The following is a 22,100-nucleotide window of genomic DNA, read 5'->3' on the forward strand; positions in this document are numbered from 1 at the left end:
CTGCATGAAGTAAAGGCAATTCTTTAATTTCTGTTTGACCTGAATTATCTAGAATATCTCTTGTTTTCATAGACTGAATTCCATGGAGACTCAGTAAATTGGGAACTATGCACCTGAGGTACGAGGAAGTGATTTTATATGGTAGCAGCCATTTCCTTCCGTAGAATGAAACCAGGACATGCCTCTGATTCTTTTCCTGAACCAGAAGAACTAGATGTTTGGGAATGGAGAGGCCTGAGACAGTCGTTCTTTAGTCAATGTTTTTTTCTACGTGTGATGTGGGTAACATCTTGCTTGCTAGATTCAAATTCCTCCAAGTCAGGAATGAGGTTGTGCTGTAAATGCAGCATCATTTTCTACTTTATGGATAGATTAGGATTATTAAATCAAAACCAGCATCTACAAGTACAAGAGTATGACAGAAATTGTTTGGCAATTCTGACTTATGGTAGGAACATGGAGCTCAGGCCTGAGACCCGGCCAGATCCCAAAGGGAAGCAAAGATGTGGCAAGCACCAGTCTATGCCACAGGCTATGTGCCTGTGATCAGCATTGTTGGAGGGGCTGGCACCATGGGATCATAGATTTGGGCCATAGGCTGTTCTGAAAAGGGTCACTTTGCTGACATTTGGTTTACATTGAGTGCCCTTATCTATGCATAAAATAGAAAATAATGCTGCATTTATAACAAAAATGGTTCCTAACTTTGACCAGCTTAAATCTAGCAAATAAGAAATACATTACCCAAATCCCACACAGAAAAAAAGAAGACTGATTGAATGGAAAGAGGGGCAAGGTCTGTAGCTATTTAGTTATTTGACACGTTAGTGGTGTCAAACTCAAATAGAAAGGGATCGCTGCACCTACATATTGACTTAGAAAAGTTCAAATGAACATTATTGTTGTTGCATTTCATTTTCATTTGTTTTGTTAAACATTTCCCAATTACATTTTATTCTGGTTAGGGCTACACTAGAGAATTTTGCAATTGACCTCCATGAGTTTGATGTCATTTCTGTATTTCATGTTCTAGAGGTAGCTGTGGTGTAGTGGATAGAAAGTTGAGTAAAAGGTGAATACCAAAGATGGATGAGCAGCCCTGGAAAGAGCTGTATAAGGTGTCAGGGAGAACTAGTCTTCTGGTGTGAGGGTCTGCCAAGTTACACAAGTAACAAGTAGCCAGAACTATTTTCTAGGGACCTACATACTTGTAAAGAATTTTTTTTTTCTCCAAAAACAACCAAGTTTTTGATGATTCTGCAACATCCAAGCCAAAATTTGATCTATTGACTTGAGTAGGAGTTATAATAGATCATTTCCAAGCTCTCTGAACACCTTAAGATTCTATAATGCTATGATTTTATTCTACAGCACAATCTATGAACATCCTAATCTAAGGTGGCATTTCATATTCCCTCTTTTGATGCTGTGATGCGTCAGATGCACCAGAAACAGAAAGCTGTGATGCTGGTAAAGCTAACTGGTTAGCAGTCTATATAGAGATATCATAACTTCTCTGAAAATTTGGTGTCATAGCTCTATATTCACAGTAAGAGCTAAAACTTAGGCAAATGGAGAGAGAACACATGGCTTTGAGATTTAATAGCTTTACACTCTAGGTTCATGTGTCATTTGATTGCACGTTATTGCTTTTCCAACCAAAAAGCTGTAAACAGAATATTTAAATATAATGACTAGGAACAGAACTGGGAGCTTAACTACAATTTTTGACACAATCCTACAACATATCATTAAAGGGAGGGATTGTGCATTTAGAAGAAGGAGTGGCAAAGACTATAAGCCAGCATGACTTCATCATAAAGGGTTCATTCCAGATGAACTTCATTTCCTTTTCTGACAGGCTTACTACAATGGTAGGGCAGAGGAATATTGTAGATATACTATGCCTGGATTCTGGAAAAGCATTTAATGAAATCTGTCTATCCTGGTGGACAAGATGAAAAAAATGTGGGCTACATGATAACGCAGTTAGGTGGATTTGGAACTGGTGGAATGACTAGATCTAAAGGATTAAACATTAATGAACTGATACCAACCTGGAGTGCTTTCTCACGTGGAGTCTCACAGGGATCCACTCTTGAGCTTGTGATGTTCAGCATTTTTATATTTACTTGAGTGAAGAATTTAATAATTCTTATTAAATTTCCAAAACATAAAGCTATTCCAGGAGGTAGTTCTCACATTGTATGAAATAATAAGGGCCCAAATTGATCTTTAAATGCTAAAAGTCAATAGGTATACCAAAGCATTGTTGGTAAATTTGTGAACTGGTCCAATCATTCTGAAGAATAATTTGAATCTATGCCCAAAAGGTTGTAAAACTGTGCCTACCCTTTGACCCAGCAATACCACTACTAGATCTGTGTGCCAAAGAGATCAAAGGAAAAGGAGAAAGACCTATGTGTACACAAATATTTATAGCAGCTCTTTTTTTTTGTGGTGGCAAAGAATTGAAAATTGAGGGCATACTCATGGGGAATGGTTGAGCAAGTTGAGGTATATAATTGTGATGGTATGCTATTGTGCTATAAGAAATGTTTCAAAAAAATCTTAGGAAGACTTAAGTGAACTGATGCAAAGTGAAGTGAAAAAAATGAGGAGAACAGCAACATTGTAATGATAAACAACTGTGAAAGACTTATCTACTCTGATCAATACAGTGATCCATGATGATTCCAAAGGACTCATAATGAAAAATGCTATTCACTTCCAGAGAGAGAACTGATGAACTCTTAGTGCAGACTGAAGCATATTTTCCTACTTTATTTTCTTTGGTTTTTTCAAAGTGGCTAATATGGAAATATGTTTTGCATGACTTCACACGTATAATAGGCATCATATTGCTTGCCTTCTCAATAGACAAGGGAGAAACTAGAGGGAAAAAGAGAGAATCTTAAATTTATTTAAAAGATGAATGATTTTTTAAAAAAGCCATAAGTCAAGGAACATTTATTAAATACCTACTATGTGCCAAGAACCATGCTAAGTACTGACAATACAAATAACCTGCAGAGAGTTCCTGCCCTCAAAGAACTTATATTTTAATGGGGAAAGATACTGCATTAAAGGAAGCAATAAAGGGGCTCAAGATATACCTGAGGGTGGCATCTTCCATTTAAAGGAAAACATCCAGGCTGGAAAGGAAAGAAGATGTGACTAACCTAGGTGTTTTCCTTTAAATGGAGGTTCTGGGAGGAACCAGCTAATTAGGGAATGGGGATGGGGCAAGGAGGGAGGGAGCAGAGAATATTTCCAGTGTGAGAAGTTCCAGGGAGAGGCTTCTGTGGTATGATAGGGGAAAACTCAGAGTCAGGAGTGGTGCCTAGAAAGGAATAAGGACAAAATCAGCCTCTGTGTTTTCCTTAAAACAGAGGCTCTAGAACAATGAAACAAATTGAATAAGATTAAATTTAGTTGGAATAAATGTCTTGCACTTGGGTTTAGAAAAAATCAATTTCATAGTTACAGGATCAGGGAGATATAGTTAGACAACGTCTTGTGAAAAATATCTGGAGGTTTTTGGGGAACATGACTCAGCAGCTAAAAAAATGTAAGCTTAGGTGGACTTAAAAGACGGAGTGCCCAAAATGAGGAAGGTGACAGTTTCACAATATTCTCCTGAGGTCAGATCTCAGGTGGTTCAGCTCTGGGCACCACATTTTAAGGTGGGCATTGGTGACCTGGAGAGGATCTAGAGGAGGATAATCAGGATAGTTGTAGGACCATAGATCTGTAGTTGTTTGTCCGTCGTTCTCAGAGGACCATGACATCAGGGAAGTGATGCTATGACTTGCAAGTGAATTGGATTTAAGTGAGGCAGGGCTGTGCAAAGCTACCAGCCTCACGGGAGTCATCTGGATGGCAAGATATAGATCAGAAGGACTGGAGATGTCCCCCTGGATCATAGATCTAGGCCTGGAAGGGACTGCCGAGACAGTCTAGTCCAGTGATTTAACTTCAGTCCAGGGAAGTTAAGTGGTTTACCCAAGGTCATAGAGGATATATGTATCAGAGGTAGAATTTTAACCCAGGTTGGCTAACTCCAGTGCTACCTTCCTAAAGGACCTTGAAATAAATAAAAGGACCTTGCATAATGAAAGAATAGGGATTTTTTTTCCGAAAGAAAAGAAGACAAGGGGAATATGATGGATGTATTCGAGTGTTTTATAGGCTGTCACATAAATGTGGTATTAAAATTATTTTGCTTGAGCCAAATAGGAATCTTTGTATCAAATTTCTCAGACAAGATACATAGATGTAATGAAGTGCCCCAAATTTACACAGAGTCGGCTCCTCACATGTAGAGAGAGCTGTTGTGTGACTTAAAGAGAGACAGAACAGACATCTTGAACCTCTTCTCCCAGCCTTCTTCAAGGGAGATTTTATTTCTGTCAAGAGGAGAAGCCAGAGTTTGGGGCCTGAGGTCACCACTGTTCTCTTCAGAGGGAAAGGAATTTCAGCTATCTGCTCCTTTAAATATTGTTAGTCTAGAGGGTATGATCAGGTTCAGTCTAATGTCTGTTCACTTTGTCATTATGGAGGGCAAGGACTTTTATATCCAAGGCTTGACTCCTTTCACATCTAATACTAGTTTGGCAATGAACACACACAGCAAACAGCAAAAACAAAAAAAACCTCCAATCATTGGTCCAAATTGGTAGCAAAATAGAAATCAGAGAAGATAAACATAGCAGGATATATAGCAGATAATACAGAATGAAGGCATTCTCTCATTGGGAGTGAGATAATTGAACCAAGAGTGTCCTAGATCTCACCCAAGGAGAAACTCCCTGAAGTCTCTAGAGTAGTAAGCTAGGTATAGGGACATGATGGAGACTGTCAGCACCTTTCATGTCTTCCCACAGTCTTTTCTTTCAGTAACCTGAAATAAGGTTGGCCTTTTCCAACTTCCTTCTTGAAGCTCCTGAAGCTTGAAGCCAGAAATTTCAGAAGTGACTCAATGCTTGAAGACTCTCAAAGAAGAATTGAAGCTTGGAGAGTCCTGAAAAGGATTAGCCTTGAAGAGTCCCAAAGAGGATTGGTCAAGAATTTTCTCACCTTTCACCAATTCCCCTCCACTCCTCATGCAGGGCATTCAACTCTACCAGTAAAGACAGAGTCCCCTATCAATGGGCTTTGATATAGGGGTTACATAGACAATTTATATATGCATATAAATACATATGTAATATATGTATGTACATAATGTATATGTAACCAGAAGCCTCTGAGCAGTTCTCATGAGAGAATGGCAAATTGTTTTAATCATATGAATGCTTCAAATAACTAATAAAAAGATAAGCCCAGATCAAAATAACCCTGAGGTTTCACTTCAGCAAATTTGTAAAGGTGATAGAAAATGGGAATAATCAATGCTAGAGGGGCTATGGGAAGATATGCACACTAGTGCATTTTTAGTGCAGTTAAAAATTAGTATTATAAAAATTTTAGAAAGTCATTTATAATTATACAAATAAGGAGACTAAATGTCCATATCTTTTGACCCAGAGATTCTACTATTAGGCATAAACTGCAAAATATCGTGTTAAGAAAGAAGTCCTCATAGACACCAAAATATTTATAATTGTACTTTTTGTAATAGCAACGAATTGTAAACAAAGTAGATTCCCACCAACTGGTGAACAGCTAGGCAAAATGTAATGGAGTGTTGCTCGCCTGAAAGAAGTAACGAATATGATAGATAGATGGATAGATGGATAGATGGATAGATGGATAGATGGATGGATAGATGGATAGATGGATAGATAGATAGAGATAGATAGATAGATAGATAGATAGATAGATAGATAGATAGATAGACAGATAGATAGATAGATAGATAGATGGACAGATAGATAAACATAGACTTACATGAACTGTTACCAAGCGGAGTAAGCAGAGTCAAGAAAACAATATAAACAAAGAATACAGTCATGTCAATAGGAAGAACACACTGCAAAATAACCCAAAGTGAATGTTGCAAAATTACCAAGAATATTTATGTCCCCAAAGAAGAAAAAACACACCTCTCCTCCTTTGCAGAGGTAAGAGGTCCAAGGGTGTGGAACATGGAATGTATTTCTAGACTGTTGGATGTATTGATCAATTTTTCTGATTTTCCCCCTCTTTTTCCTCTTTTTTTCTTTAAAAATTATTTTTTGTAATATGTGATGGCTCTCTAGGAGGGGAATGGAAAGGGATATTAGGAGACATTTTGGTGATGTAGAAAAAGATATAAATAAAAATTACTTTAAAAATAAATCATTCTGCATGGTCTTAAAGGGCTAAACCAAAAGTAATAAAATTTTCAAACAGGTATATTTGGACTTGATGTAAATTTGTGGAGCCATCTTGCTAGGTAGTTGGTACCCCTACATATTAAAAATTTTAAAGAGAAAGCAGAATGACCATTGATTTGAAAGGGGATGCTTTATACTCAGGTTCAAGGTCCTGGAGTTTCCTTTCAACTCTGAGTCTGTTACAGATATAACGCTGATTGACCGCAATAAAAGAATTCAACTACTAGGGATAATCTAAAATAGTTTGTAAATCTATAGCTTTTATTGGTGTCTGAGCAGATTTTAGGCCACAGACTCTTATCAGAGACTCTTCATAAATTTTGCAGGGCAACTGAAGAAGTGACTGAACCTCTTTCTGCCTCAAATTCTTCATCCTGGAGAAGAAAAAGTGGAAAGGTCACCGGATTGTCAATGAAGAGACCAGCTCTTGACCCAGCCTTGTCATTGGTTACCTGTGAGACCTTGGATAAGTTGTTGACCTTTTTGCCTCAGCTTTCTCCTCTGTAAAGTGAAGGTGTTGCCTAGAGGATGTCAGTGTTTCCTTTCAGCTCTAACATTTTATGATTCTTTAAAGCAGAACTCCAAATTTTAGAAGTATTGGTTATTTTAGAACTATCTATCATTTTCCCAAGACAATCCCAAAGGACTCATGATGAAAAATGCTATGAACCTCCAAAGAAAGACTAATGATATCTGAATACAGACCAAAACATCCTTCTTTCCTTCCTTCCTTCTTTCCTTCCTTTCTTCTTTCTTTCATTCTTCCTCTTTCCCTCCCTCTCTTTCCCTTCTTTCCTTCCATAAAATGAATAATATGGAAATATGTTTTACATAATTGCACATGTATAAATTATTTCAGATTGCTTAGTGTCTCAGGAAGCAGGGAAGAAAGAGAGGGAGAGATAGAATTTGGAACTCAAAACAAACAAACAAAAAAACCCTGAATGTTAAACATTGTTTTTTACATGTAATTGGGGGAAAATAAAATATTATTTTAAAAAACTATCATTTTGACAAATTCATGCTTAGAAAAATTTGCTGCATAATTTTCATATTCAGCAATGTTCTGGTTTAAATGACCTGTCATGTGTATATGTCCCTGGAATGATATGGCTTACTGCCAGGCTCAAAATGCTGGCTCTGCAGTATGGCAAAAAGTATCAAAGCAGGTTTTACAGGGTGGGAACGAAAATGACAAATGAAAATACCATAATAATCCCTCACATGCACAGTGGTTTTACAGACATTTCATTTGGTCTTCATCATAGCCCTGTGAGGAAGGTTACGAAAGCATTATCATCTCCTTTCGCAGATAAGAAAAGTTAGGACAAAAGTGATTAAGTGTCTTGTCAACAGTCAGCCAGCTGGGAAGTACTGGAGTCATGATTCAAAACCCGGAACTCTGACTTTAAATCCTGTGCTTTTTCTACTATATTATGTGGTGGAAATTATGTAATTTGTTTATTATTATGAGGATTTGAATATGCCCCAAGTCAAACTGTGTCTGCTAAGATGTTACAGCTACTGAACACTAGCCTTCAATACTGAACCCTGACACCAGGGTTTTAAGTGTTTTTATTTGATATACCAATTCTCTATATTTCAGACGTATTTGTTGTTATTGTTCTTCATGACCCTGCTTGGGGTTTTCTTGATAAAGACACTGGGGCAGTTTGTCATTTCCTTCTCTACCTCATTTTGATGGGGAAACCGAGGCAAACAGGGTGAAGTGATTTGCCCAGGGTCACACAGCTAGGAAGTGTCTGAGGAAAGATTTGAAATCAGGTCTTTCTGATTTGAAGTCTGGTACTGTATCCATTGTGCCACCCAGCTGCCTGCTTCAGACATTTAGGGGCAATGCCAAAGCAGATGACTAAAAACTATGAGAAATCAACGAGTCCTTCTCCAGCTATCTCCATAAGGCATTATGCAGAGGTTACGGGAGAGAGGTAAAAAGATTGCATTATTGTTTAATGGGTTTTTTGGCTTGATCCCCATATTGCTTAATTCCTTCCTTGCATCACTTTCTGCCCCAAGCTGCTAGAGATGAAAATAGGTGACCTGCAGGCCAGAAAATTGGGAGTTAAGTGCTGGAATTTTTAATTAGATTGATGTGTTGGATGATGTTTAGCTTCCCAAGCAACAAAGATATGGTGAAGAATTTCCCTTTAGCATTTTCGGAAACAATTGAGCCTTGTTCTTCCAAAATGAGCAATGCTGGTCCTATTTCATCTTGGAGGCTTTTTGACAATTATATTGCTTATGCAGGATCATAGATCTAGGGTTAGAAGACATCTCAGAGGATATAACTATAATCATGGTCCCAGGACATATACCTCTCTGAAGGATGAGGATGATACTTTTATTGTTTCAGTTGTATCTAACTCTTCCTAACTCCATTTGGGGTTTTCTTGGCAAAGATACTGTAGTGGTTTGCCATTTCCTTCTCCAGCTCATATTATAGATGAGGAAACTGAGACAAACAGAGTTAAGTGACTTGCTGAGAGTCACGCAACTAGTAATGTCTGAGGCTGCAGTTGAACTTAGGTCTTCCTGACTCCAGATACAGCACTCCAGCCACTGTGACACCTGGTTGCCCAAAGGATGAACCAAAGTATGGTTCTTTGAATTCCTTTCCTCTTTCACTTAATCCCATGTTAGAGAGACCAATATAATCCTTTTCATTGATTTCCACTTCATTTTCTACCCCCCCCGACCCAAAACTTGTCCAGATGGCTCTGTAGCTGGCTGAGCTTCATAAAACAAACCAGAAAAATTCCCCAGGAAAAGTTTTCAGGGAGCAGCAGGTCACTCGTTCTTTCTGTGTGAAGTCTACAAAAAAGACTACCAGGTAAAGTGGAAAAGGTTAGCTCTAGAGTCAAAGGACCTGAATTCAAATCATGAGACACATCTGCTACGTGACATTGGACAAGCCACTTAACTATGGATCTCAGTTCCATCATTTGTAAAATGATGAAATTGGACTAGATGACCTTTTTTATGTATCAGGAGTTCTGCCTCACTAGCCAACAAAAAAAAAAATTTCCATCACTAAACAATTTTCCTTAATAAGGAAAGTCAAGATACCTGCAAATGTGCTGAATTTGGGCAAAGGTTCCTCCATTACACATGCACAGAATCAAGCTTTCCAAACTTTCACATGGATTAAAATGAAGCAGAGCGTTGTGTTCAGTTAGGCCTGCCTTTCCAATGTATGGGCCTGGGCACTTACCCTCATGGTTCTGGCAGTATCATTTCTCAAAGGGAGGTCCAGGTGTGACTTTTCTCTAAAGCTGGGATCAGGGAAGTTGGGATAAGATCCCTGCTGTGTTTCTGTTTCAATATGAGCTCAAGTCTAAAGTTCTTAGAGAGGAGAGTCTATAATCAGTTAAAATGAGACTGGAGGTAGAAAAGACCACGATTTTCTGGTGAGTGTGGGGCAATAGACAGAACTTATGTCTGGGTATGTGGAAGAAATCCTGGTAGAAATCCTGGAAAAGAACTCAACTCAAAGAAGCCGTTAGAACTTTTTCCGATGAAACGCCACCACTGCAGCAGAAAGGAATGAGCAGATGCCCAGTTCCCTTTGAAATAAAGTGTAGATCCACTTTTTATCATAGTCATGGAAATTGTCCAGTGCAAAATTTATTGGAAGAGGCATTCTTGGTAGCTAGTGAAATTTTCTCAGTGCTCCTTTTTATAGATGACATTATGCTGATCGCAACAAGCCTGGGAATGTTTCAAAGCACCGAAAATGAGAAATATGTTTACAGGAATATCAAAGTGGATGAGAAATGCCTGTTGTCCAGACTATAATATGTGGTTGGATGAACAACATGTAGATCTGGTCCATCAGCTCATATAGCTTGGAGGGATTTGGTAGACATGGGGCCAGAACTGTATAGGAGAAGAATGAGCTACGTTGCCTTTGGAAAAGCGCACAGTTCTTTTAATGGTCCTGGCTTTTCTCTGTGAAACAAAAGTCCATTTTTAAAAAATGTTATTGCTTTTTGTTTTTATACCACAGCCATCTCCTCTAAACCATATTCTTAATTGTAATAAAGGACAATATCTAAGCAAAGTTAAAGGACACTGTGATTCAGTCTGACAAAGTATGCTATATCCATTTACCATTTCTGTAGGAATGATAGTATTTATTTCAATTCATCAGAGATCAAACTGTTTTCATGGTTGTTATTGTTTACATTATCACAGTTGTTTATATTGTTCTAACGGTCCTCCTTCCTTTATTTTGTCTCATTTCACATGTCTTCCTGTGATAGTCTGATTTCCTCATATTTGCTATTTCTTATAGTACACTAATATTCCAATAGATTCATGTACCACAATTTATTCAATCATTTTCCAATCTGTGGGCATCCATTTGGTTTCCAGTTCTCTGTTATTATGAAGAAGGTAGCTATGAATATTTCATTACCTATAGGTCTTTCCTTTTTGTCATTGACTTTCTTAGAGTATATGCTCTGTAGCAATATTGCTAGGTCAAAAAATATCAAGAGTTTAGTGACTTTTCTTTCATTCTTCTGAACTGATTTCTAGAATGGCTTACAGGATCATAAAAGGCCAGAGATCTAGAGCTGGAAGAGATCTCTGAGGTGATCTAGTCCAACTCCCTAATTTTATAGCTGGGAAACTGAGGCTCAGGGAAGTTAAGTGACTTGCTTACAGTCATATCAATTAATAACTTTACCAACAATACATTAATATGCCTCATTGAACACATACACATGTAGACTTCTGGTGATACTACATGGTTTGAGTTTGGAATACCACGTCACGTATAATCAATGAAGAATTCTATGGGGAAAGATGAATAAATGATATTACTAGAGAAAAATATAATTGGAAAATGAGGAGAATTGTTCATGTAGTGAGAGTAGGATAAACAGTTGATAGTCTGTTGGTAATGACACAATGTCAACAGATCTATCAGGAAGTCCTCAAAACTTCAAGAGGATTCCCTATGGAAGTTTTATGGAAGTCCATTGGCAAGACAGGGCAGATAGGTGGTACCATAGTGCATAGAGTGCTGGGCCTGGAGTCAGGAAGACCTGAGTTCAAATCTAGCCCCAGACAGTAGCTGTATGATCCTGGGCAAATCACTTTAACTCTGTTTGCCTAAATGTCTTCATTTATAAAATGAACTGGAGAAGGAAATGGCAAACTACTCCAGTATCTTTGCCAAGAAAACCCCAAATGCATTCACAAAGAGTCAGACACAGCAGAAAAGCAATGACAATTGGCAAGATACATAGGACCTTGAATAGAGAACTAGATGGAATCTTTTTTTGTTGTTGTTTGGTGAGGCAATCAGGTTAAGTGACTTGCCCAGGGTCACATAGCTAGTAAGTGTCAAGTATCTGAGGTCGTCTTTGAACTCAGGTCTTCCTAACTCCAAAGTCAGTGCTGTGTCCATGGTGGCACCTGGCTACCCCAGCTAGATGGAATCTTGGAGGTCATCTAGTCTAACTACCTCATTTTACAAATAAAGATACTGTGTGTCTGAGAAAAGTTAAATAACTTGCCAAGATAACCCCCATAATAAATGACAAAGGGAGAATTTGCACTGAGGTCCTCTGACTCCCCATCAAGTCTTCTTTCCACTGTATTAGTGGAAAAGCTGGAGGGGGTACCTACAGTGATGACAGCACAGGTCTATGGACTAGATTAGGGACCTCAGAATTTATTGAGTCCTGCCTGATTTCATTGGTATAGAGGGGAACATGTTATAGAGGAGGAAACTGAGGCCAAAGAGATGGAGTAGCTTGTTCAAGGTCATTCCAGGAGTGAACAACAAAGCCAGGATTTGAACCTAGGTTTTCAGACTCCAAATCAGCTTTTCTCTCCGCTGCTCCATGCTGTATCCATAGCCTATGGCCCATTGGGTCAACATTTGTGCAACCTATCATGAATTTCAGACCCCAAACTATTTATGGTAAATTAGTTTAGATAATCTAATGTTAAATAGGAACCTGGGCTCTGGAGGAGAAGTGAGGCTGGTGACCTGGCACAGCCCTCCCTTACTCAAAACAAAGTCACATGCAAATCATGTCATCATTTCTCTGATGGCATGGTCTTCTTTGGGCAACGAAGGATGAACACAATCCTGTGAGAAAATGCAGTAGGCTGAGTGGGGACCCAGCTAGCTGGGTAACTCAGTTCCTCCTCTCCTGTCTGCCTCCCCCTCCCCTTCCTTCTCCTCTCCAAAGGAAGGTAAATTTGGATGGTCAAAAGATGCCCAGTTTACTTGGGTTTTACTGGCTCCTTTCCTTTCCTTTTGTTTGCCTCCCCTTCCTCCCCTTTTCCCTTCCCCCCTTCCCTCCCCTTCCCTCTTTTCCTGCCCTGTCTTATCCTTTCTCACTCTGAACCTGGGATGCCAATGGGCCCCTGCCTAAAGGCTCTTCTGGACCCTCCTGGCTTTAGAGTGACTATCAATAGTAACTGTTGCTGATTCCATCCCAGTCTGATGTCTTTTCTTTTTCTTGACCTCATTAAAGGGGCCATGCCCTGGCTACTTCTTAAACAGGGCTATTCAATGAATGGGTGTTGCCTCATCCTAAGTGAGTACCTGCAAAGACCTTGGCTTAAAGGGTCCAAGGTCTCCCAGTGCATCCTGGGTCATCTCCAGTCATCCTGAGGAATATCTGGTCACTGGATCCAGATGGTCCAGTAGGGGAAGTGAGGATGGTGACCTGCACAGCCCTCCCTCACTCCAAACAGAGTCAAGTGTAAGTCATGTCATCATTTCTCTGATGGCATGGTCTTCTTTGGCGAGGAAGGACAAACACAAATAGGAACCTAATTGCTTGCAAGGTTACTGTTATCAGCTTGTCTGACTCTTTGTGATCTTATTTGAGGTTTTCTTGGCAAAGATACTGGAGTGGTTTGCCATTTTCTTCTCCAGCTCATTTTACAGATGATGAATCTGAAGCAAACAGGGTTACAAGATCTGCCCAGGGTCACACATCTAGTAACTTCTGAAGCCAGATTTGAACTCAGAAAGATGAGTCTTCCCGACTCTAGGTCTGACACTCTATATACACTGTGCCACCTACCTGCTCTGATTGGAAGGTTAATAGTAAAATATGGTAAGATATAGTGATGAGATACCTTCTTCCCATTGGTATTTCTTATACATTAAAGGGAAACTAACCTCAAAAGTAGAGAGAGAGCATGGCATAATTGACAGAGGGTTGACCTGAGAGCTAAGGCAAGTCCCAGATCCAAGTTAAAGTCCTGCATTAGCATATACTGGTTATATGATTCTGGGCAAGTCATTTAATATTTTAGTGCTCTAGGCAGCTTTTAAAATAATATTTTATTTTTATTTATTATGTAATAAATTATTTTATTTAATAAATTACAATAAAGAATTATGATTATTTTATTTAACAAGTTATCATTTAATAATATTTTATTTTTTCCCATTGTTGTTATTGTTTAAAATTTTTGAGTTCCAAATTCTATCCCCTCCTCCCTCCCTGAGATGGTAAGCATTCTGATATAGGTTATACATATGCAATCATATAAAGCATTTACATATTAGTCATTTTGTGCAAGAAGACTCAAAGAGAGAGAAAGAAAGAAAGAAAGAAAGAAAGAAAGAAAGAAAGAAAGAAAGAAAGAAAGAAAGAAAGAAAGGAAGGAAGAAAGAAAGAAAGAAAGAAAGAAAGGAAGGAAGAAAGAGAAAGAAAGAAAGAAAGAGAGAGAGAGAGAAAGAAAGAAAGAAAGGAAGGAAGGAAGAAAGAATGGAAAAACAGTTTGCTTCTGGCTGTATTCAGACAATACCAATTCTTTCTCTGAAGATGGATAACATTTTTCATCATGAGTCCTTTAGGATTATCTTGGATCATTGTATTGCTAAGAATAGTTGTCTTTCACAGTTCTTCATCATATACTATTGCTGTTCCTTTGTACAATATTCTCCTGGTTCTGCTCACTTCACTTTGTATCAGTTTGTTTAAGTCTTTCCAGTTTTTTTCTGAAATCATCCTGCTTGTCATTTCTTATAGCACAATAGTATTCCATTACAATTATATAGCACAACTTTTTCAGCCATTCCCCAGTTGATGGGCATTCCCTCAATTTCCCATTCTTTGCCACGACAAAAAGGGCTGCTGTGAATATTTTTGTACAAATATGTCTTTTCCCCTTAAAAAAAAAAATCTCAAAGCTGTTACAAAGCTAAGAGTAGTATTGCTGGATGAAAGGGTGTGCACATTTTTATAGCCGTTTAGGCATAGTTCCAAATTGCTCTCCAGTATGGTTGAATCAGTTCACAACTCCATCAACAATGCGTTAGGGTCCCAATTTTCCCACTTCTTCTCCAACATTTATCATTTGCCTTTTTTGTTATGTTAGCCAATCTTATAGGTGTGAGGTGGTACCTCAAAGTTGTTTTAATTTACATTTCTCTAATTAATAGTGATTTAGAGCATTTTTTCATATGTGTATAGAAAACTTCAGTTTCCTTGTTTAAAAACTGCCTGTTCATATCCTTTGACCTTTTATCAATTGGGGAATGATTTGTATTTTTATAAATTTGACTCAGTTTTCCATATATTTGAGAAATGAGGCCTTTATCAGAGATACTTGCTGAAAAATTTCTCTCCTCCAGTTTTCTGCTTTCCTTTTAATTTTGGTTGCATTGGTTTTGTTTGTGCAAAATCTTTTTAATTTGATACAATCAAAATGATCCATTTTACATTTTTTAATATTCTCTATATCTTGTTTAGTCATAAATTCTTCTCTTATCCATAGATCTGACAGGTAAATTATTCCATGTTTTCCTAATTTGCTTATGGTATCACCCTTTAAGTGTAAATCATATACCCATTTTGATCTTATCTTGGTATATGGTGAGATGTTACTGGTCTATACTTAGTTTTTGCCATACCATTTTTCAATTTTTCCAGGAGTTTTTGCCAAATAATGAGTTTTTGTTTCAAAAGCTTAGATCTTTGGGTTTATCAAACACTAGATTACTATGGTCATTTACAACAATGTATCGTGTGCCTATTCTATTCCACTGATCCATCACTCTGTTTCTTAGCTGGTACCAGGTTGTTTTGATAATTATCCCTTTATAATACAGTTTGAGATCTGGTATGGCTAGCCTATGTTCCTTTACACTTTTTTCATTGATTCCCTTGATATTCTTGACCTTTTGTTTTTCTAGGTGAATTTATTATTGTGTTTTTCTAGCTCTATAAAATAATTTTTTGGTAGATTAATTATGGCATGACACTGAATAAGTAGATAAATTTAGGTTGAATAGTAATTTTTATTATATTGGCTTGGCCTACTGATGAACAATTAATATTTTTCCAACTGTTTGTATCTGACTTTATTTATGTAAAAAGTACTTTGTAATCATGTTCATATAATTCCTGAGTTTGCCTTGGCAGGTAGGCTCCCAAGTATTTTATGTTGTCTGTATCTAGGAAGCTTTTTAAGAACTTAAGTTTCACAGAAAGTGCTGACTTTCCTCAAAATGGAGAAATTACAAGTTTGGGTGCTATTTTCTGTCCTCATAAATAGTTAAAACTCCAGAGATCACAGAAATAGTATTCAACACATGACCATTTGCTGAAATGAGCTTAGTGCTTCAATTAGAAAACTGCTGTGAAATAAAAAATTACATTTTTTGGCAAACAGCTAATTATTATTCATAGTCCTCTTATGCACAATTAAACTTGAATTAACAGTGTTTTAATTCTTAATGAGCAAAAATGAACTTTAAATATATACTCACAAGAGTAAATATATATGCCATCTGTTTTAATACTTCAGTAGGTCTATGATCTTGATCTGTATATTTCCTCTAGCAGCGCCAGTTGCAACCTGTCCATACTTTCTCATTTTTTGCTAATCTTGGCCATGTCCTTCCATTAGTCCTCTGTAGGGGATCCACTCAGTGTGCTGGGGGCTTTCACTAGATCTTTTGAACTTGAGCAATACTTGGACTCCCTTTCTCTGGCTCCATGACCAATCCACCCCCTTTCCTTTGTGTGTCTCCTAGATCATTTCTTTGGTATGACTCCTTCCATGCCAGTTATTCTAGTATTCCTTTCTGCTAGTTTGCTTCTGCCCACCAGAGGTCTCCCAAAGGCCCTTTGGGCCACCCATAATTTTGATTCTTTGATGATTATGTTGTTTCATGATTCCTAGCCATGATTCCATAACAGAACTGGAATTCTTCAACTAAGACCTGTGATTTCATCAGTGGGGAACTGGCCCTACTTACACAAATAACTTAAAACCTTATGTAATTGTCTGAGGCTCAGTGAAGGTAAATGAACATGGTCCAAAAACTAGTAAATATCTGAAGGAAGTAAACAAGAATTTATTAATAATAATAATAATAATTAGCTTTTATATGGAGCTTACTATGTTCCAGACACTGTGCTAAGCCATTTACAAATATGATCTCATTTGATTCTCACAAAATCCTTGGAGGGAAGGTACTTTATTTTCTCCATTATAGTAGAAGTACTTTCCCAGAGTCATGCAGCTAGTGTCTGAATCAGGATTTGAATCCAGCGCTCTGTCTGCTGTGCCTCCTTGTTGCCTATAGGAGGTTTTCAAACCCAAAGTTACTGACTTGCAGTAATTCCCCATCTCTGGGCCTCAGTTTCTTCATTTGTAAAATAAGGTGGCCTCTAAAGTACCTCCTGCCTCAAAACTCATGAACCCATAAGTTTATAAATTGTCAATTTTTTCTTCCCAATTGGAGATTATTTGAATTACAAAGCAGGAGTTTTCATTTAGGGAAGGTTCAGGGAAATTGTCAAAAGTATTGCATAATTTCCCAAATACAATTCTCACTCTTTCTCCTAATGAGTTTTCTAATTAGTAATATCACATAAAGAATAAAACAAAAAAGATATATGCTCACCAAAGGTATTTACTTCTCTCACTGAAAGTTGAGTACAGAGTCCATCCAGAAACACTGCTTTCTTGGAGAAAAAGGGGTTCCCTGAAATTTTCCAGAAGCTCCAGTTTGGCTATGATGTTGCATAGATGGCACCATATCCCAGAACACTATGAGATGCTAAGTAAGATTCCCCAACTATACAAGAGTGAAAATAGAAGTGAATGCCTATTGTCCAAACTGATATGAAATTGAACTGGTAGCTCATTTGTGCTGGTTCATTGGTATGTGATAGCCATGGGGAATGGATATTGAATTTGTTATTGAACTGGATATTGAATTGAATATTTATGTCAATTATGGGAAAATAAAGAGTAGTTAAATATGACTTGTAAGAGATGAATAAGAGTACAGTCTGACCACCATTTATACATTGCTTTAAGATCTGCAAAGTACTTAAAATAACTGGTGCTACCTTATTTGACAAACTGAAGCTAAGTTCTTAAATACATATAAATGTAGTTCTTGCACATTGGTACAACTACCACTTTTGGAATTTTGGCAGGCACACTTCAGTCTGAACAATGTAAACATGGAAGGCAAATATTGTGTCTAAATGAAAGAAATTCAGTGAGGCAACAGAGAGGCAGTATCTGTGTCACAAAAAGACCTTGCCCAGGAAAGACAGAGATATTGAAACAATATTTAGAACTTCATTTCCTATGAGTAAAAGAAAGGAATGTGTATTATTTGTTACCAAAATGTTTCATTCCCATCCCTGGGCATAGATAAAATGGAACAAAGAAACTATTTAAAATGCGAAACACTAGTGAAGTTAGACAAAACAAAGCAATCCAAGGAAAATTTATTGTGGGCAGAGCGCCTCCGTCTTCCTTCTCTGAAGAATGTCTTTTAGAACATGTCTTTAAATATTTTGTCAAATTTCCTTATATGAGTTATGAACATGAATTTTTCTGTTCTTTAGTTATGAAATCAGAAATGACCAAATGAAATATGAAATAAGAAGTTCACCAAATAAAAATCTTTGTTTTTTTCCTTATTGATGGACATATAGCTAGGCTTCATCCAACTGATGAGAACTATAATCTCATCCATCATCCATCATTAATTTCTCACTTGCAGAGCACAACCCCAACCATTCCAGCAAGGAGTTCTTCAGGAGTTGTCATTCCTGGAAATCTAAGAGAATTCAATTTTGCATGCGTTTAAAACTATGTCTTCAATTTTAGGACCAGTGGCAAATTAGGAGAGAGAGAGAGACAGAGAGAGACAGAGAGACAGAGACAGAGACAGAGAGACAGAGACAGAGACAGAGACAGAGAGAGACAGACAGAGAGAGAAAGAGAGAGAGAAATTCCATTCTATTTAATCTCTAAAATATTTTACTCTCAAGGAGAAAAAACAAACCAGAAACCAGGGCTTTGCAAACCACTCCTTAAGTTTATCTTTGATAGTGATCTCATGCACTGCTGGTTTAACAACTTTTCCAGAACTGGATTAGTCAAGAGAAAGCTGGGTTGAATGGTATGCTGATGACTAAATAAATCCATAACTATTTACTTCTGGTTTATTGGTAGGTTTTCAGAAGGAGGAATGGAGGTGGGGAGGCCAAGAAGGAGTAGGAAGAGAAGGTGATTAAAGTCAGGGTGAATATTTACCTCTGGGTAAAATCTCCATTGTAATCCATTCAAAGTGCATTAAGATTCTACTATGTGCAAGGTACTGTAGGGAGTGGAGGTGGGGGGATACAAAGAAAAAAAAAGAAACAGTATCTGCTTTATCATGAGCTTACCTATCAAAAGCTTCCAAGGGGTAACTGCTATAGATCCAATGATTTTGTTAGGCATGGTACCTGATTGCTTAGAACCAACAACTTTATAGGTTAGTTTATTTCAAAGATCCCTAATTTTACTTGAAGGGGTACTCTCTCCAAGGATACATGTTGAAATCACTGTCCACTCTAGAAGATAAATTTCACATCTGCAGTGGCCAAAAAATGCATCGCTGGGTAACCCAGCTTTTGTTAATGAGTCTTTCCTTAATTTAGGGAGTTGAGGTTCTCAGAATGATACTTTTTTGTTTGTTTGTTTTAGTTAATTTATTTATTTTTAGTTTTCAACATTCACTTCCATAAGTTTTAAATTTTCTCCCCCTTCCTGTCTTCCCCCCTCCCCAAGATGGCATGCGATCTGATACAGGCACTCCATATACATTAGTCATGTTGTATACAAGAATTAGAATGAATGGGAGGAACTATGAGAAAACAAAACAAAACAAGAACATAGTCTACTTAGCTCTGCATTCAGACTCCATAGTTCTTTCTCTGGATGTGGATGGTATTTTCTATCATGAGTCCTTTGGAATTGTTTTAGGTCCTCGCATTGCTGAGAAGGGCTAAGTCTATCAAAGTCAGTCATGGTACACTGTGACTGTTACTGTGTACAATTCTCTCCTAGTTCTGCTCACTTTATTCAACCTCAATTCATCTAAATCTTTCTAGGTTTTTCTGAAGTCTGCCAGTTCATCATTTCTTATAGCATCACAAGTATTCCATTACATTCATATACCACAACTTGTCGAGCCATTCCCCAATATCATTTGGCATCCCCTCAATTTCCATTTCTTAGCTACCACAAAAAGAGCTGCTATAAATACTTTTGTACATATGGGTTCTTTTCCCCTACTTTATGATCTCTTTGGGATACACCCTAGAAGTGGTATTGCTGGGTCCTCAGAATGATACTTGAAGTTTACCCAGCTTACTGGGACCTAGTAGAATTTTTGTTGGCATAACTTTCAAGAAAACAGATAAACCCAAAGACCCCAGCCTTTGGGACAGAAAACCTCATTATTTGGATAAAAACTTCTGGGAAAATTAGAAAACAGAAACTAGACCTATATTTCACACCATATAACAAGATGATATTAAAATGGGTACATGATTTACACATAAAGGGTGATATCATAAACAGATTAGAAAAGCATGGAATAGCTTACCTGTCAGATTTATGGATAAGAAAAGAATTTATGACTAAACAAGATATAAAGAGCATTATAAAATGTAAAATAGATATATGAATTACTTGGGATGAGTAATAATTCTGAAATTTTTTCACTGAATAGTTATTTGATCTACTGACACTAGGCTGGCTCATCATATCTGGCCTCGATGATATAGAACCGGATTGAACTCGTTTCTCCATCTTTAGTTAGTTTTCTGTTGAACGATGGACTTAACATCATATACCTGTGCTTTATTGCTTTTTTTTGTTGTGTTTCAAATTCCCTGGTTTTCAAGAAAATGTGTAAAAATTGTAGCTCTTAAAAAGCACATTTCAATAACTCTGTGTGTGTATGTGTGAAAGCCAAGTGTTTCAGAGCACATTTGAGCCCACAATGAAACCAGATCAGTCTCACTGAAGAATAAAGGAAAATGTAGCTTAGAATGGGAAATGATGCAAAGCCCTGCAAACTATTGCTGTGAAAAAGCCTAATTAATCTTGGCAAAAACAAGTCAGACCTTCAGAGTTGCCTGGCACCTACTGGGGTTGTTATTGCTTCCTCCACGGTAGAGTGTAAGCCAATTGAAGTTGGAAGAACAGCAAGAAGACCAGTAAAAAAAAAAATAGAGTTGGTAACATTGTTATGAAAAACAAGCAAAACAAAGCAAAAAATCTGTGTCATCAGTAAGAAAATACAAAGCCTGGCATACTGAAGATTGAAATAGTACATACATACGTACATATATATACACACACACATACATATATATGCACATATACATGCATACATATATATATATTTTTTACTATGAAAGTTACTTTTTTATTCACAGTTATACCAAACTTCTTGTTAGAAGTTCAGGTGAACCATAGAATCTGGGTCCAACAGACTGTTGAAGTCCACCAGAATGTAAAGAGAAATGCCATTTAAAATAGCTGTAAACAATATGAAATACTTGAGAGTCTACCTGCTAAGACAAAACCCAGAACTATATGAACATAATTACAAAACACTTTTCACACAAGTAAAATGAGGTCTAAACAATTAGAAAAAATCAATTGCTCATGGGTAGACTGAGCCAATATAATAAAAATGACAATTTTACTTAAGTTTATTTATTTATTCAGTACCATACCAATTAAACTACCAGAAAAATTTTTATAGAGTTAGAAGAAATAACCACAAAATTAATATGGAAGAACAAAAGGTTAAGATTATCAAGGGAATTAAGGGGAAAAAAAACGAAGGAAGGTGGCCTAAAAATACCAGATTTCAAACTATATTATAAAGCAGTGATCATCAATATAATCTGGTATTGACTAAGAAATAGAGTGGTGGATTAGTGGAATAGATTAGGTACATAAGATACAGTAGCAAATGACTATAGTAACCTAGTGTTTGATAAACCCAAAGACCCCAGTCTTTAGGACAAAAACTCATTATTTGGACAAAAACTGCTGGGAAAATTGGAAAACAGTATGGCAGAAACTAGATATAGACCAACATCTCATACCATATAACAAGATGAGGTTAAAATGGGTACATGATTTATACATAAAAGGTGATATCATAAGCAAATTAGGAAAGCATGGAATAGCTTACCTGTCAGATCTATGGATAAGAGAAGAATTTATGACTAAACAAGATATAAAAAACATTACAAAATGTAAAATAAATAATATTGACTAAATCAAAAAATTTTTGCACAAACAAAACCAATGCAACCAAGATTAGAAGGAAGGAAAGCAGAAAGCTGGGAAACAATCTTTGTAGCAAGCTTCTCTGATAAAGGCCTCATTCCTCAAATATATAGAGAATTGAGTCAAATTTGTAAGATTACAAATCATTCCCCAATTGATAAA

The 22,100-nt window shown here is 37.1% G+C and overlaps 1 protein-coding gene across 2 annotated transcripts in view; it reads left to right on the top strand.

Annotated features, from left to right (window-relative positions):
- The window catches only part of MRO (maestro), a 59,734-nt gene that overhangs the window by 12,187 nt on the left and 25,447 nt on the right, over positions 1-22,100 (top strand). For both annotated transcript variants that reach the window (XM_072606028.1, XM_072606029.1), the window contains exon 2: positions 6,647-6,774. The gene's annotated coding sequence lies outside the window, so the exon portion shown is untranslated. The remainder of the gene's footprint in view (positions 1-6,646; positions 6,775-22,100) is intronic.

The sequence above is a fragment of the Notamacropus eugenii genome, chromosome 4 (genome assembly GCF_028372415.1).
Source record: "Notamacropus eugenii isolate mMacEug1 chromosome 4, mMacEug1.pri_v2, whole genome shotgun sequence".
NCBI lineage: Eukaryota > Metazoa > Chordata > Mammalia > Diprotodontia > Macropodidae > Notamacropus > Notamacropus eugenii.